Here is an 18,480-nt window from a genome sequence, read left to right as displayed (position 1 = left end):
TACGTTATGTGGTATATCGTTATAACGTATTACGTTATATGGCATAACGTTATATAGTATGACGTTATAACGTATTACGTTATATGGTATAACGTTATATGGTATGCCGTTATATGGTATAACGTTATGACGTATTACGTTATATGTTATAACGTTATAGCGTATTACGTTATATGGTATAACCTTATATACTATGACGTTATAGCGTATTACGTTACATGGTATAACGTTATATGGTATGACGTTATAACGTATTACGTTATGTGGTATAACGTTATAACATATTACGTTATGTGGTATAACGTTATAACGAATTACGTTATATGGTATAACGTTATGACGTATTACGTTATATGGTATAACGTTATAGCGTATTACGTTATATTGTATGACGTTATAACGTATTACGTTATATGGAATAACGTTATATAGTATGACGTTATAACGTATTACGTTATATGGTATAACGTTATGACGTATTCCGTTATATCGTATGACGTTATAACGTATTACGTGATATGGTATAACGTTATAACGTATTACGGTATATGGTATAACGTTATAACTTATTACGTTATATGGTATAACGTTATATGGTATGACGTTATAACGTATTACGTTGTATGGTATAACGTTATAATGTATTACGTTATATGGTATAACGATATATGGTATGACGTTATAACGTATTACGTTATGTGGTATAACGTTATGACGTATTACGTTATATGGTATAACGTTATAACATATTACGTTATGTGGTATAACGTTATAACGTATTACGTTATATGGCATAACGTTATATAGTATGACGTTATAACGTATTACGTTATATGGTATATCGTTATAACGTATTCCGTTATATGGTATAACGTTATAACATATTACGTTATGTGGTATAACGTTATAACGAATTACGTTATATGGTATAACGTTATGACGTATTACGTTATACGGTATAACGTTATAACGTATTACGTTATATGGTATAACGTTATAACGTATTACGTTATATGGTATAACGTTATGACGTATTACGTTATATGGTATAACGTTATAACATATTACGTTATGTGGTATAACGTTATAACGTATTACGTTATATGGCATAACGTTATATAGTATGACGTTATAACGTATTACGTTATATGGTATATCGTTATAACGTATTCCGTTATATGGTATGACGTTATAACGTATTACGTTATATGGTATAACGTTATATGGTATGCCGTTATAACGTATTACGTTGTATGGTATAACGTTATAATGTATTACGTTATATGGTATAACGATATACGGTATGACGTTATAACGTATTACGTTATGTGGTATAACGTTATATGGTATGCCGTTATAACGCATTACGTTATATGGTATATCGTTATAACGTATTATGTTATATGGTATAACGTTATAACGTATTACGTTATATGGTATAACGTTATATGGTATGCCGTTATAACGTATAACGTTGTATGGTATAACGTTATAATGTATTACGTTATATGGTATAACGATATATGGTATGACGATATAACGTATTACGTTATGTGGTGTAACGTTATATGGTATGACGTTATAACGCATTACGTTATATGGTATATCGTTATAACGTATTACGTTATATGGTATTACGTTATAACGTATTACGTTATGTGGTATAACGTTATAACGTATTACGTTATATGGTATAACGTTATAACGTATTACGTTATATGGTATAACGTTATGACGTATTACGTTATATGGTATAACGTTATAACATATTACGTTATGTGGTATAACGTTATAACGTATTACGTTATATGGCATAACGTTATATAGTATGACGTTATAACGTATTACGTTATATGGTATAACGTTATATGGTATGCCGTTATAACGTATTACGTTGTATGGTATAACGTTATAATGTATTACGTTATATGGTATAACGATATATGGTATCACGTTATAAGGTATTACGTTATATGGAATAACGTTATAACATATTACGTTATATGGTATAACCTTATATACTATGACGTTATACCGTATTACGTTATATGGTATAACGTTATATGGTATGACGTTATAACGTATTACGTTGTATGGTATAACGTTATAACGTATTACGTTATATGGTATAACGTTATGACGTATTACGTTATATGGTATAACGTTATAACGTATTACGTTATATGGTATAACGTTATATGGTATGCCGTTATAACGTATTACGTTATACGGTATAACGTTATAATGTATTACGTTATATGGTATAACGATATATGGTATGACGTTATGACGTATTACGTTATATGGTATAACGTTATAACGTATTGCGTTATATGGTATAACGTTATAACGTATTGCGTTATATGGTATAACGTTATAACGTATTACGTTATATGGTATAACGTTATAACGTATTACGTTATATGGTATATCGTTATAACGTATTACGTTATATGGTATAACGTTATATGGTATGACGTGATAACGTATTACGTTATATGGTATGACGTTATAACGTATTACGTTATATGGTATAACGTTATAACATATTACGTTATGTGGTATAACGTTATAACGAATTTCGTTATATGGTATAACGTTATGACGTATTACGTTATATGGTATAACGTTATAGCGTATTACGTTATATTGTATGACGTTATAACGTATTACGTTATATGGCATAACGTTATATAGTATGACGTTATAACGTATTACGTTATATGGTATAACGTTATGACGTATTCCGTTATATCGTATGACGTTATAACGTATTACGTGATATGGTATAACGTTATAACGTATTACGGTATATGGTATAACGTTATAACTTATTACGTTATATGGTATAACGTTATATGGTATGACGTTATAACGTATTACGTTGTATGGTATAACGTTATAATGTATTACGTTATATGGTATAACGATATATGGTATGACGTCATAACGTATTACGTTATGTGTTATAACGTTATGACGTATTACGTTATATGGTATAACGTTATAACATATTACGTTATGTGGTATAACGTTATAACGTATTACGTTATATGGCATAACGTTATATAGTATGACGTTATAACGTATTACGTTATATGGTATATCGTTATAACGTATTCCGTTATATGGTATAACGTTATAACATATTACGTTATGTGGTATAACGTTATAACGAATTACGTTATATGGTATAACGTTATGACGTATTACGTTATACGGTATAACGTTATAACGTATTACGTTATATGGTATAACGTTATAACGTATTACGTTATATGGTATAACGTTATGACGTATTACGTTATATGGTATAACGTTATAACATATTACGTTATGTGGTATAACGTTATAACGTATTACGTTATATGGCATAACGTTATATAGTATGACGTTATAACGTATTACGTTATATGGTATATCGTTATAACGTATTCCGTTATATGGTATGACGTTATAACGTATTACGTTATATGGTATAACGTTATATGGTATGCCGTTATAACGTATTACGTTGTATGGTATAACGTTATAATGTATTACGTTATATGGTATAACGATATACGGTATGACGTTATAACGTATTACGTTATGTGGTATAACGTTATATGGTATGCCGTTATAACGCATTACGTTATATGGTATATCGTTATAACGTATTACGTTATATGGTATAACGTTATAACGTATTACGTTATATGGTATAACGTTATATGGTATGCCGTTATAACGTATAACGTTGTATGGTATAACGTTATAATGTATTACGTTATATGGTATAACGATATATGGTATGACGTTATAACGTATTACGTTATGTGGTGTAACGTTATATGGTATGACGTTATAACGCATTACGTTATATGGTATATCGTTATAACGTATTACGTTATATGGTATTACGTTATAACGTATTACGTTATGTGGTATAACGTTATAACGTATTACGTTATATGGTATAACGTTATAACGTATTACGTTATATGGTATAACGTTATGACGTATTACGTTATATGGTATAACGTTATAACATATTACGTTATGTGGTATAACGTTATAACGTATTACGTTATATGGCATAACGTTATATAGTATGACGTTATAACGTATTACGTTATATGGTATAACGTTATATGGTATGCCGTTATAACGTATTACGTTGTATGGTATAACGTTATAATGTATTACGTTATATGGTATAACGATATATGGTATCACGTTATAAGGTATTACGTTATGTGGTATAACCTTATATACTATGACGTTATAACGTATTACGTTGTATGGTATAACGTTATAATGTATTACGTTATATGGTATAACGATATATGGTATGACGTTATGACGTATTACGTTATATGGTATAACGTTATAACATATTACGTTATGTGGTATATCGTTATAACGTATTACGTTATATGGTATAACGTTATGACGTATTACGTTATATGGTATAACGTTATAGCGTATTACGTTATATGGTATAACGTTATAACATATTACGTTATATGGTATAACCTTATATACTATGACGTTATAACGTATTTCGTTACATGGTATAACGTTATATGGTATGTCGTTATAACGTATTACGTTATATGGTATGACGTTATAACGTATTACGTTATATGGTATGACGTTATAACGTATTAGCTTATATGGTATAACGTTGTATCGTTTTACGTTATATGGTATTACGTTATAACGTATTACGTTATATGGTATAACGTTATAACGTATTACGTTATATGGTATAACGTTATAACGTATTACGTTATATGGTATAACGTTATGACGTATTACGTTATATGGTATAACGTTATAGCGTATTACGTTATATGGTATAACCTTATATACTATGACGTTATAACGTATTACGTTACATGGTATAACGTTATATGGTATGTCGTTATAACGTATTACGTTATATGGTATGACGTTATAACGTATTACGTTATATGGTATAACGTTATAACGTATTACGTTATATGGTATAACGTTATATGGTATGCCGTTATAACGTATTACGTTATACGGTATAACGTTATAATGTATTACGTTATATGGTATAACGATATATGGTATGACGTTATGACGTATTACGTTATGTGGTATAACGTTATAACGTATTACCTTATGTGGTATAACGTTATAACGTATTACGTTATATGGTATAACGTTATAACGTATTACGTTATATGGTATAACGTTATAACGTATTACGTTATATGGGATAACGTTATGACGTATTACGTTATATGGTATAACGTTATAGCGTATTACGTTATATGGTATAACCTTGTATACTATGACGTTATAACGTATTACGTTGTATGGTATAACGTAATAATGTATTACGTTATATGGTATAACGTTATGACGTATTACGTTATATGGTATAACGTTATAACGTATTACGTTATATGGTATATCGTTATAACGTATTACGTTATATGGTATAACGTTATATGGTATGACGTGATAACGTATTACGTTATATGGTATAACGTTATAACGTATTACGTTATATGGTATATCGTTATAACGTATTACGTTATATGGTATAACGTTATATGGTATGACGTGATAACGTATTACGTTATATGGTATGACGTTATAACGTATTACGTTATATGGTATAACGTTATATGGTATGACGTGATAACGTATTACGTTATATGGTATGACGTTATAATGTATTACGTTATATGGTATAACGATATATGGTATGACGTTATGACGTATTACGTTATATGGTATAACGTTATAACGTATTGCGTTATATGGTATAACGTTATAACGTATTGCGTTATATGGTATAACGTTATAACGTATTACGTTATATGGTATAACGTTATAACGTATTACGTTATATGGTATATCGTTATAACGTATTACGTTATATGGTATAACGTTATATGGTATGACGTGATAACGTATTACGTTATATGGTATGACGTTATAACGTATTACGTTATATGGTATAACGTTATAACATATTACGTTATGTGGTATAACGTTATAACGAATTACGTTATATGGTATAACGTTATGACGTATTACGTTATATGGTATAACGTCATAGCGTATTACGTTATATTGTATGACGTTATAACGTATTACGTTATATGGCATAACGTTATATAGTATGACGTTATAACGTATTACGTTATACGGTATAACGTTATGACGTATTCCGTTATATCGTATGACGTTATAACGTATTACGTGATATGGTATAACGTTATAACGTATTACGGTATATGGTATAACGTTATAACTTATTACGTTATATGGTATAACGTTATATGGTATGACGTTATAACGTATTACGTTGTATGGTATAACGTTATAATGTATTACGTTATATGGTATAACGATATATGGTATGACGTTATAACGTATTACGTTATGTGGTATAACGTTATATGGTATGACGATATAACGCATTACGTTATATGGTATATCGTTATAACGCATTACGTTATATGGTATTACGGTATAACGTATTACGTTATAACGTATTACGTTATATGGTATAACGTTATAACGTATTACGTTATATGGTATAACGTTATGACGTATTACGTTATATGGTATAACGTTATAACATATTACGTTATGTGGTATAACGTTATAACGTATTACGTTATATGGCATAACGTTATATAGTATGACGTTATAACGTATTACGTTATATGGTATATCGTTATAACGTATTCCGTTATATGGTATGACGTTATAACGTATTACGTTATATGGTATAACGTTATATGGTTTGCCGTTATAACGTATTACGTTGTATGGTATAACGTTACAATGTATTACGTTATATGGTATAACGATATACGGTATGACGTTATATCGTATTACGTTATCTGGTATAACGTTATATGGTATGCCGTTATAACGCATTACGTTATATGGTATATCGTTATAACGTATCACGTTATTTGGTATAACGTTATAACGTATTACGTTATATGGTATAACGTTATATGGTATGCCGTTATAACGTATAACGTTGTATGGTATAACGTTATAATGTATTACGTTATATGGTATAACGATATATGGTATGACGTTATAACGTATTACGTTATGTGGTATAACGTTATATGGTATGACGTTATAACGCATTACGTTATATGGTATATCGTTATAACGTATCACGTTATTTGGTATAACGTTATAACGTATTACGTTATATGGTATAACGTTATATGGTATGCCGTTATAACGTATAACGTTGTATGGTATAACGTTATAATGTATTACGTTATATGGTATAACGATATATGGTATGACGTTATAACGTATTACGTTATGTGGTATAACGTTATATGGTATGACGTTATAACGCATTACGTTATATGGTATATCGTTATAACGTATTACGTTATATGGTATGACGTTATAACGTATTACGTTGTATGGTATAACGTTATAATGTATTACGTTATATGGTATAACGATATATGGTATGACGTTATAACGTATTACGTTATGTGGTATAACGTTATATGGTATGACGATATAACGCATTACGTTATATGGTATATCGTTATAACGCATTACGTTATATGGTATTACGGTATAACGTATTACGTTATAACGTATTACGTTATAACGTATTACGTTATATGGTATAACGTTATAACGTATTACGTTATATGGTATAACGTTATGACGTATTACGTTATATGGTATAACGTTATAACATATTACGTTATGTGGTATAACGTTATAACGTATTACGTTATATGGCATAACGTTATATAGTATGACGTTATAACGTATTACGTTATATGGTATATCGTTATAACGTATTCCGTTATATGGTATGACGTTATAACGTATTACGTTATATGGTATAACGTTATATGGTTTGCCGTTATAACGTATTACGTTGTATGGTATAACGTTATAATGTATTACGTTATATGGTATAACGATATACGGTATGACGTTATATCGTATTACGTTATCTGGTATAACGTTATATGGTATGCCGTTATAACGCATTACGTTATATGGTATATCGTTATAACGTATCACGTTATTTGGTATAACGTTATAACGTATTACGTTATATGGTATAACGTTATATGGTTTGCCGTTATAACGTATTACGTTGTATGGTATAACGTTATAATGTATTACGTTATATGGTATAACGATATACGGTATGACGTTATATCGTATTACGTTATCTGGTATAACGTTATATGGTATGCCGTTATAACGCATTACGTTATATGGTATATCGTTATAACGTATCACGTTATTTGGTATAACGTTATAACGTATTACGTTATATGGTATAACGTTATATGGTATGCCGTTATAACGTATAACGTTGTATGGTATAACGTTATAATGTATTACGTTATATGGTATAACGATATATGGTATGACGTTATAACGTATTACGTTATGTGGTATAACGTTATATGGTATGACGTTATAACGCATTACGTTATATGGTATATCGTTATAACGTATTACGTTATATGGTATTACGTTATAACGTATTACGTTATGTGGTATAACGTTATAACGTATTACGTTATATGGTATAACGTTATAACGTATTACGTTATATGGTATAACGTTATAATGTATTACGTTATATGGTATAACGATATATGGTACGACGTTATGACGTATTACGTTATATGGTATAACGTTATAACATATTACGTTATGTGGTATATCGTTATAACGTATTACGTTATATGGCATAACGTTATATAGTATGACGTTATAACGTATTACGTTATATGGTATAACGTTATATGGTATGCCGTTATAACGTATTACGTTGTATGGTATAACGTTATAATGTATTACGTTATATGGTATAACGATATATGGTATCACGTTATAAGGTATTACGTTATGTGGTATAACCTTATATACTATGACGTTATAACGTATTACGTTGTATGGTATAACGTTATAATGTATTACGTTATATGGTATAACGATATATGGTACGACGTTATGACGTATTACGTTATATGGTATAACGTTATAACATATTACGTTATGTGGTATATCGTTATAACGTATTACGTTATATGGTATAACGTTATGACGTATTACGTTATATGGTATAACGTTATAATGTATTACGTTGTATGGTATAACGTTATAATGTATTACGTTATATGGTATAACGATATATGGTATGACGTTATAACGTATTACGTTATGTGGTATAACCTTATATACTATGACGTTATAACGTATTACGTTGTATGGTATAACGTTATAATGTATTACGTTATATGGTACAACGATATATGGTATGACGTTATGACGTATTACGTTATATGGTATATCGTTATAACGTATTACGTTATGTTGTATAACGTTATAACGTATTACGTTATATGGTATAACGTTATAACGTATTACGTTATATGGTATAACGTTATAACGTATTACGTTATATGGTATAACGTTATGACGTATTACGTTATATGTTATAACGTTATAGCGTATTACGTTATATGGTATAACCTTATATACTATGACGTTATAGCGTATTACGTTACATGGTATAACGTTATATGGTATGACGTTATAACGTATTACGTTATGTGGTATAACGTTATATGGTATGACGTTATAACGCATTACGTTATATGGTATATCGTTATAACGTATTACGTTATATGGTATTACGTTATAGCGTATTACGTTATATGGTATAACGTTATAACGTATTACGTTATATGGTATAACGTTATAACGTATTACGTTATATGGTATAACGTTATGACGTATTACGTTATATGGTATAACGTTATAACGTATTACGTTATATGGTATAACGTTATAACGTATTACGTTATATGGTATAACGTTATATGGTATGCCGTTATAACGTATTATGTTATATGGTATAACGTTATAATGTATTACGTTATATGGTATAACGATATATGGTATGACGTTATGACGTATTACGTTATGTGGTATAACGTTATAACGTATTACGTTGTATGGTATAACGTTATAACGTATAACGTTATATGGTATAACGTTATGACGTATTACGTTATATGGTATAACGTTATAGCGTATTACGTTATATGGTATAACCTTATATACTATGATGTTATAATGTATTACGTTACATGGTATAACGTTATATGGTATGTCGTTATAACGTATTACGTTATATGGTATGACGTTATAACGTATTACGTTATATGGTATGACGTTATAACGTATTACCTTATATGGTATAACGTTGTATCGTATTACGTTATATGGTATTACGTTATATGGTATAACGTTATAACGTATTACGTTATATGGCATAACGTTATAATGTATTACGTTATATGGTATAACGTTATGACCTATTACGTTATATGGTATAACGTTATAGCGTATTACGTTATATGGTATAACCTTATATACTATGACGTTATAACGTATCACGTTACATGGTATAACGTTATATGGTATGTCGTTATAACGTATTACGTTATATGGTATGACGTTATAACGTATTAGGTTATATGGTATAACGTTATAACGTATTACGTTATATGGTATAATGTTATATGGTATGCCGTTATAACGTATTACGCTATATGGAATAACGTTATAATGTATTACGTTATATGGTATAACGATATATGGTATGACGTTATGACGTATTACGTTATGTGGTATAACGTTATAACGTATTACGTTATATGGTATAACGTTATAACGTATTACGTTATATGGTGTAACGTTATGACCTATTACGTTATATGGTATAACGTTATAGCGTATTACGTTATATGGTATTACCTTATATACTATGACGTTATAACGTATCACGTTACATGGTGTTACGTTATATGGTATAACGTTATAACGTATTACGTTATATGGTATAACGTTATATGGTATGCCGTTATAACGTATTATGTTATATGGTATAACGTAATAATGTATTACGTTATATGGTATAACGATATATGGTATGACGTTATAACGTATTACGTTATGTGGTATAACGTTATATGGTATAACGTTATAACGTATTACGTTATATGGTATAACCTTATATACTATGACGTTATAACGTATTACGTTACATGGTATAACGTTATATGGTATGTCGCTATAACGTATTACGTTATGTGGTATAAGGTTATAATGTATTACGTTATATGGTATAACGATATATGGTATGACGTTATGACGTATTACGTTATGTGGTACAACGTTATAACGTATTACCTTATATGGTATAACGTTGTATCGTTTTACGTTATATGGTATTACGTTATAACGTATTACGTTATATGGTATAACGTTATAACGTATTACGTTATATGGTATAACGTTATGACGTATTACGTTATATGGTATAACGTTATAACATATTACGTTATGTGGTATAACGTTATAACGTATTACGTTATATGGCATAACGTTATATAGTATGACGTTATAACGTATTACGTTATATGGTATATCGTTATAACGTATTCCGTTATATGGTATGACGTTATAACGTATTACGTTATATGGTATAACGTTATATGGTTTGCCGTTATAACGTATTACGTTGTATGGTATAACGTTATAATGTATTACGTTATATGGTATAACGATATACGGTATGACGTTATATCGTATTACGTTATGTGGTATAACGTTATATGGTATGCTGTTATAACGCATTACGTTATATGGTATATCGTTATAACGTATCACGTTATATGGTATAACGTTATAACGTATTACGTTATATGGTATAACGTTATATGGTATGCCGTTATAACGTATAACGTTGTATGGTATAACGTTATAATGTATTACGTTATATGGTATAACGATATATGGTATGACGTTATAACGTATTACGTTATGTGGTATAACGTTATATGGTATGACGTTATAACGCATTACGTTATATGGTATATCGTTATAACGTATTACGTTATATGGTATTACGTTATAACGTATTACGTTATGTGGTATAACGTTATAACGTATTACGTTATATGATATAACGTTATAACGTATTACGTTATATGGTATAACGTTATAATGTATTACGTTATATGGTATAACGATATATGGTACGACGTTATGACGTATTACGTTATATGGTATAACGTTATAACATATTACGTTATGTGGTATATCGTTATAACGTATTACGTTATATGGCATAACGTTATATAGTATGACGTTATAACGTATTACGTTATATGGTATAACGTTATATGGTATGCCGTTATATGGTATAACGTTATGACGTATTACGTTATATGTTATAACGTTATAGCGTATTACGTTATATGGTATAACCTTATATACTATGACGTTATAGCGTATTACGTTACATGGTATAACGTTATATGGTATGACGTTATAACGTATTACGTTATGTGGTATAACGTTATAACATATTACGTTATGTGGTATAACGTTATAACGAATTACGTTATATGGTATAACGTTATGACGTATTACGTTATATGGTATAACGTTATAGCGTATTACGTTATATTGTATGACGTTATAACGTATTACGTTATATGGAATAACGTTATATAGTATGACGTTATAACGTATTACGTTATATGGTATAACGTTATGACGTATTCCGTTATATCGTATGACGTTATAACGTATTACGTGATATGGTATAACGTTATAACGTATTACGGTATATGGTATAACGTTATAACTTATTACGTTATATGGTATAACGTTATATGGTATGACGTTATAACGTATTACGTTGTATGGTATAACGTTATAATGTATTACGTTATATGGTATAACGATATATGGTATGACGTTATAACGTATTACGTTATGTGGTATAACGTTATGACGTATTACGTTATATGGTATAACGTTATAACATATTACGTTATGTGGTATAACGTTATAACGTATTACGTTATATGGCATAACGTTATATAGTATGACGTTATAACGTATTACGTTATATGGTATATCGTTATAACGTATTCCGTTATATGGTATAACGTTATAACATATTACGTTATGTGGTATAACGTTATAACGAATTACGTTATATGGTATAACGTTATGACGTATTACGTTATACGGTATAACGTTATAACGTATTACGTTATATGGTATAACGTTATAACGTATTACGTTATATGGTATAACGTTATGACGTATTACGTTATATGGTATAACGTTATAACATATTACGTTATGTGGTATAACGTTATAACGTATTACGTTATATGGCATAACGTTATATAGTATGACGTTATAACGTATTACGTTATATGGTATATCGTTATAACGTATTCCGTTATATGGTATGACGTTATAACGTATTACGTTATATGGTATAACGTTATATGGTATGCCGTTATAACGTATTACGTTGTATGGTATAACGTTATAATGTATTACGTTATATGGTATAACGATATACGGTATGACGTTATAACGTATTACGTTATGTGGTATAACGTTATATGGTATGCCGTTATAACGCATTACGTTATATGGTATATCGTTATAACGTATTATGTTATATGGTATAACGTTATAACGTATTACGTTATATGGTATAACGTTATATGGTATGCCGTTATAACGTATAACGTTGTATGGTATAACGTTATAATGTATTACGTTATATGGTATAACGATATATGGTATGACGATATAACGTATTACGTTATGTGGTGTAACGTTATATGGTATGACGTTATAACGCATTACGTTATATGGTATATCGTTATAACGTATTACGTTATATGGTATTACGTTATAACGTATTACGTTATGTGGTATAACGTTATAACGTATTACGTTATATGGTATAACGTTATAACGTATTACGTTATATGGTATAACGTTATGACGTATTACGTTATATGGTATAACGTTATAACATATTACGTTATGTGGTATAACGTTATAACGTATTACGTTATATGGCATAACGTTATATAGTATGACGTTATAACGTATTACGTTATATGGTATAACGTTATATGGTATGCCGTTATAACGTATTACGTTGTATGGTATAACGTTATAATGTATTACGTTATATGGTATAACGATATATGGTATCACGTTATAAGGTATTACGTTATATGGAATAACGTTATAACATATTACGTTATATGGTATAACCTTATATACTATGACGTTATACCGTATTACGTTATATGGTATAACGTTATATGGTATGACGTTATAACGTATTACGTTGTATGGTATAACGTTATAACGTATTACGTTATATGGTATAACGTTATGACGTATTACGTTATATGGTATAACGTTATAACGTATTACGTTATATGGTATAACGTTATATGGTATGCCGTTATAACGTATTACGTTATACGGTATAACGTTATAATGTATTACGTTATATGGTATAACGATATATGGTATGACGTTATGACGTATTACGTTATATGGTATAACGTTATAACGTATTGCGTTATATGGTATAACGTTATAACGTATTGCGTTATATGGTATAACGTTATAACGTATTACGTTATATGGTATAACGTTATAACGTATTACGTTATATGGTATATCGTTATAACGTATTACGTTATATGGTATAACGTTATATGGTATGACGTGATAACGTATTACGTTATATGGTATGACGTTATAACGTATTACGTTATATGGTATAACGTTATAACATATTACGTTATGTGGTATAACGTTATAACGAATTTCGTTATATGGTATAACGTTATGACGTATTACGTTATATGGTATAACGTTATAGCGTATTACGTTATATTGTATGACGTTATAACGTATTACGTTATATGGCATAACGTTATATAGTATGACGTTATAACGTATTACGTTATATGGTATAACGTTATGACGTATTCCGTTATATCGTATGACGTTATAACGTATTACGTGATATGGTATAACGTTATAACGTATTACGGTATATGGTATAACGTTATAACTTATTACGTTATATGGTATAACGTTATATGGTATGACGTTATAACGTATTACGTTGTATGGTATAACGTTATAATGTATTACGTTATATGGTATAACGATATATGGTATGACGTCATAACGTATTACGTTATGTGTTATAACGTTATGACGTATTACGTTATATGGTATAACGTTATAACATATTACGTTATGTGGTATAACGTTATAACGTATTACGTTATATGGCATAACGTTATATAGTATGACGTTATAACGTATTACGTTATATGGTATATCGTTATAACGTATTCCGTTATATGGTATAACGTTATAACATATTACGTTATGTGGTATAACGTTATAACGAATTACGTTATATGGTATAACGTTATGACGTATTACGTTATACGGTATAACGTTATAACGTATTACGTTATATGGTATAACGTTATAACGTATTACGTTATATGGTATAACGTTATGACGTATTACGTTATATGGTATAACGTTATAACATATTACGTTATGTGGTATAACGTTATAACGTATTACGTTATATGGCATAACGTTATATAGTATGACGTTATAACGTATTACGTTATATGGTATATCGTTATAACGTATTCCGTTATATGGTATGACGTTATAACGTATTACGTTATATGGTATAACGTTATATGGTATGCCGTTATAACGTATTACGTTGTATGGTATAACGTTATAATGTATTACGTTATATGGTATAACGATATACGGTATGACGTTATAACGTATTACGTTATGTGGTATAACGTTATATGGTATGCCGTTATAACGCATTACGTTATATGGTATATCGTTATAACGTATTACGTTATATGGTATAACGTTATAACGTATTACGTTATATGGTATAACGTTATATGGTATGCCGTTATAACGTATAACGTTGTATGGTATAACGTTATAATGTATTACGTTATATGGTATAACGATATATGGTATGACGTTATAACGTATTACGTTATGTGGTGTAACGTTATATGGTATGACGTTATAACGCATTACGTTATATGGTATATCGTTATAACGTATTACGTTATATGGTATTACGTTATAACGTATTACGTTATGTGGTATAACGTTATAACGTATTACGTTATATGGTATAACGTTATAACGTATTACGTTATATGGTATAACGTTATGACGTATTACGTTATATGGTATAACGTTATAACATATTACGTTATGTGGTATAACGTTATAACGTATTACGTTATATGGCATAACGTTATATAGTATGACGTTATAACGTATTACGTTATATGGTATAACGTTATATGGTATGCCGTTATAACGTATTACGTTGTATGGTATAACGTTATAATGTATTACGTTATATGGTATAACGATATATGGTATCACGTTATAAGGTATTACGTTATGTGGTATAACCTTATATACTATGACGTTATAACGTATTACGTTGTATGGTATAACGTTATAATGTATTACGTTATATGGTATAACGATATATGGTATGACGTTATGACGTATTACGTTATATGGTATAACGTTATAACATATTACGTTATGTGGTATATCGTTATAACGTATTACGTTATATGGTATAACGTTATGACGTATTACGTTATATGGTATAACGTTATAGCGTATTACGTTATATGGTATAACGTTATAACATATTACGTTATATGGTATAACCTTATATACTATGACGTTATAACGTATTTCGTTACATGGTATAACGTTATATGGTATGTCGTTATAACGTATTACGTTATATGGTATGACGTTATAACGTATTACGTTATATGGTATGACGTTATAACGTATTAGCTTATATGGTATAACGTTGTATCGTTTTACGTTATATGGTATTACGTTATAACGTATTACGTTATATGGTATAACGTTATAACGTATTACGTTATATGGTATAACGTTATAACGTATTACGTTATATGGTATAACGTTATGACGTATTACGTTATATGGTATAACGTTATAGCGTATTACGTTATATGGTATAACCTTATATACTATGACGTTATAACGTATTACGTTACATGGTATAACGTTATATGGTATGTCGTTATAACGTATTACGTTATATGGTATGACGTTATAACGTATTACGTTATATGGTATAACGTTATAACGTATTACGTTATATGGTATAACGTTATATGGTATGCCGTTATAACGTATTACGTTATACGGTATAACGTTATAATGTATTACGTTATATGGTATAACGATATATGGTATGACGTTATGACGTATTACGTTATGTGGTATAACGTTATAACGTATTACCTTATGTGGTATAACGTTATAACGTATTACGTTATATGGTATAACGTTATAACGTATTACGTTATATGGTATAACGTTATAACGTATTACGTTATATGGGATAACGTTATGACGTATTACGTTATATGGTATAACGTTATAGCGTATTACGTTATATGGTATAACCTTGTATACTATGACGTTATAACGTATTACGTTGTATGGTATAACGTAATAATGTATTACGTTTTATGGTATAACGATATATGGTATGACGTTATGACGTATTACGTTATATGGTATAACGTTATAACGTATTGCGTTATATGGTATAACGTTATAACGTATTGCGTTATATGGTATAACGTTATAACGTATTACGTTATATGGTATAACGTTATAACGTATTACGTTATATGGTATATCGTTATAACGTATTACGTTATATGGTATAACGTTATATGGTATGACGTGATAACGTATTACGTTATATGGTATGACGTTATAACGTATTACGTTATATGGTATAACGTTATAACATATTACGTTATGTGGTATAACGTTATAACGAATTACGTTATATGGTATAACGTTATGACGTATTACGTTATATGGTATAACGTCATAGCGTATTACGTTATATTGTATGACGTTATAACGTATTACGTTATATGGCATAACGTTATATAGTATGACGTTATAACGTATTACGTTATACGGTATAACGTTATGACGTATTCCGTTATATCGTATGACGTTATAACGTATTACGTGATATGGTATAACGTTATAACGTATTACGGTATATGGTATAACGTTATAACTTATTACGTTATATGGTATAACGTTATATGGTATGACGTTATAACGTATTACGTTGTATGGTATAACGTTATAATGTATTACGTTATATGGTATAACGATATATGGTATGACGTTATAACGTATTACGTTATGTGGTATAACGTTATATGGTATGACGATATAACGCATTACGTTATATGGTATATCGTTATAACGCATTACGTTATATGGTATTACGGTATAACGTATTACGTTATAACGTATTACGTTATATGGTATAACGTTATAACGTATTACGTTATATGGTATAACGTTATGACGTATTACGTTATATGGTATAACGTTATAACATATTACGTTATGTGGTATAACGTTATAACGTATTACGTTATATGGCATAACGTTATATAGTAT

This window comes from Bombus vancouverensis, chromosome 9 (assembly GCF_051014615.1).
Source record: "Bombus vancouverensis nearcticus chromosome 9, iyBomVanc1_principal, whole genome shotgun sequence".
Taxonomy (NCBI): Eukaryota; Metazoa; Arthropoda; class Insecta; order Hymenoptera; family Apidae; genus Bombus; species Bombus vancouverensis.
The sequence above is the reverse complement of the archived record's forward strand: the minus strand, read 5'-3'. Positions refer to the sequence as shown.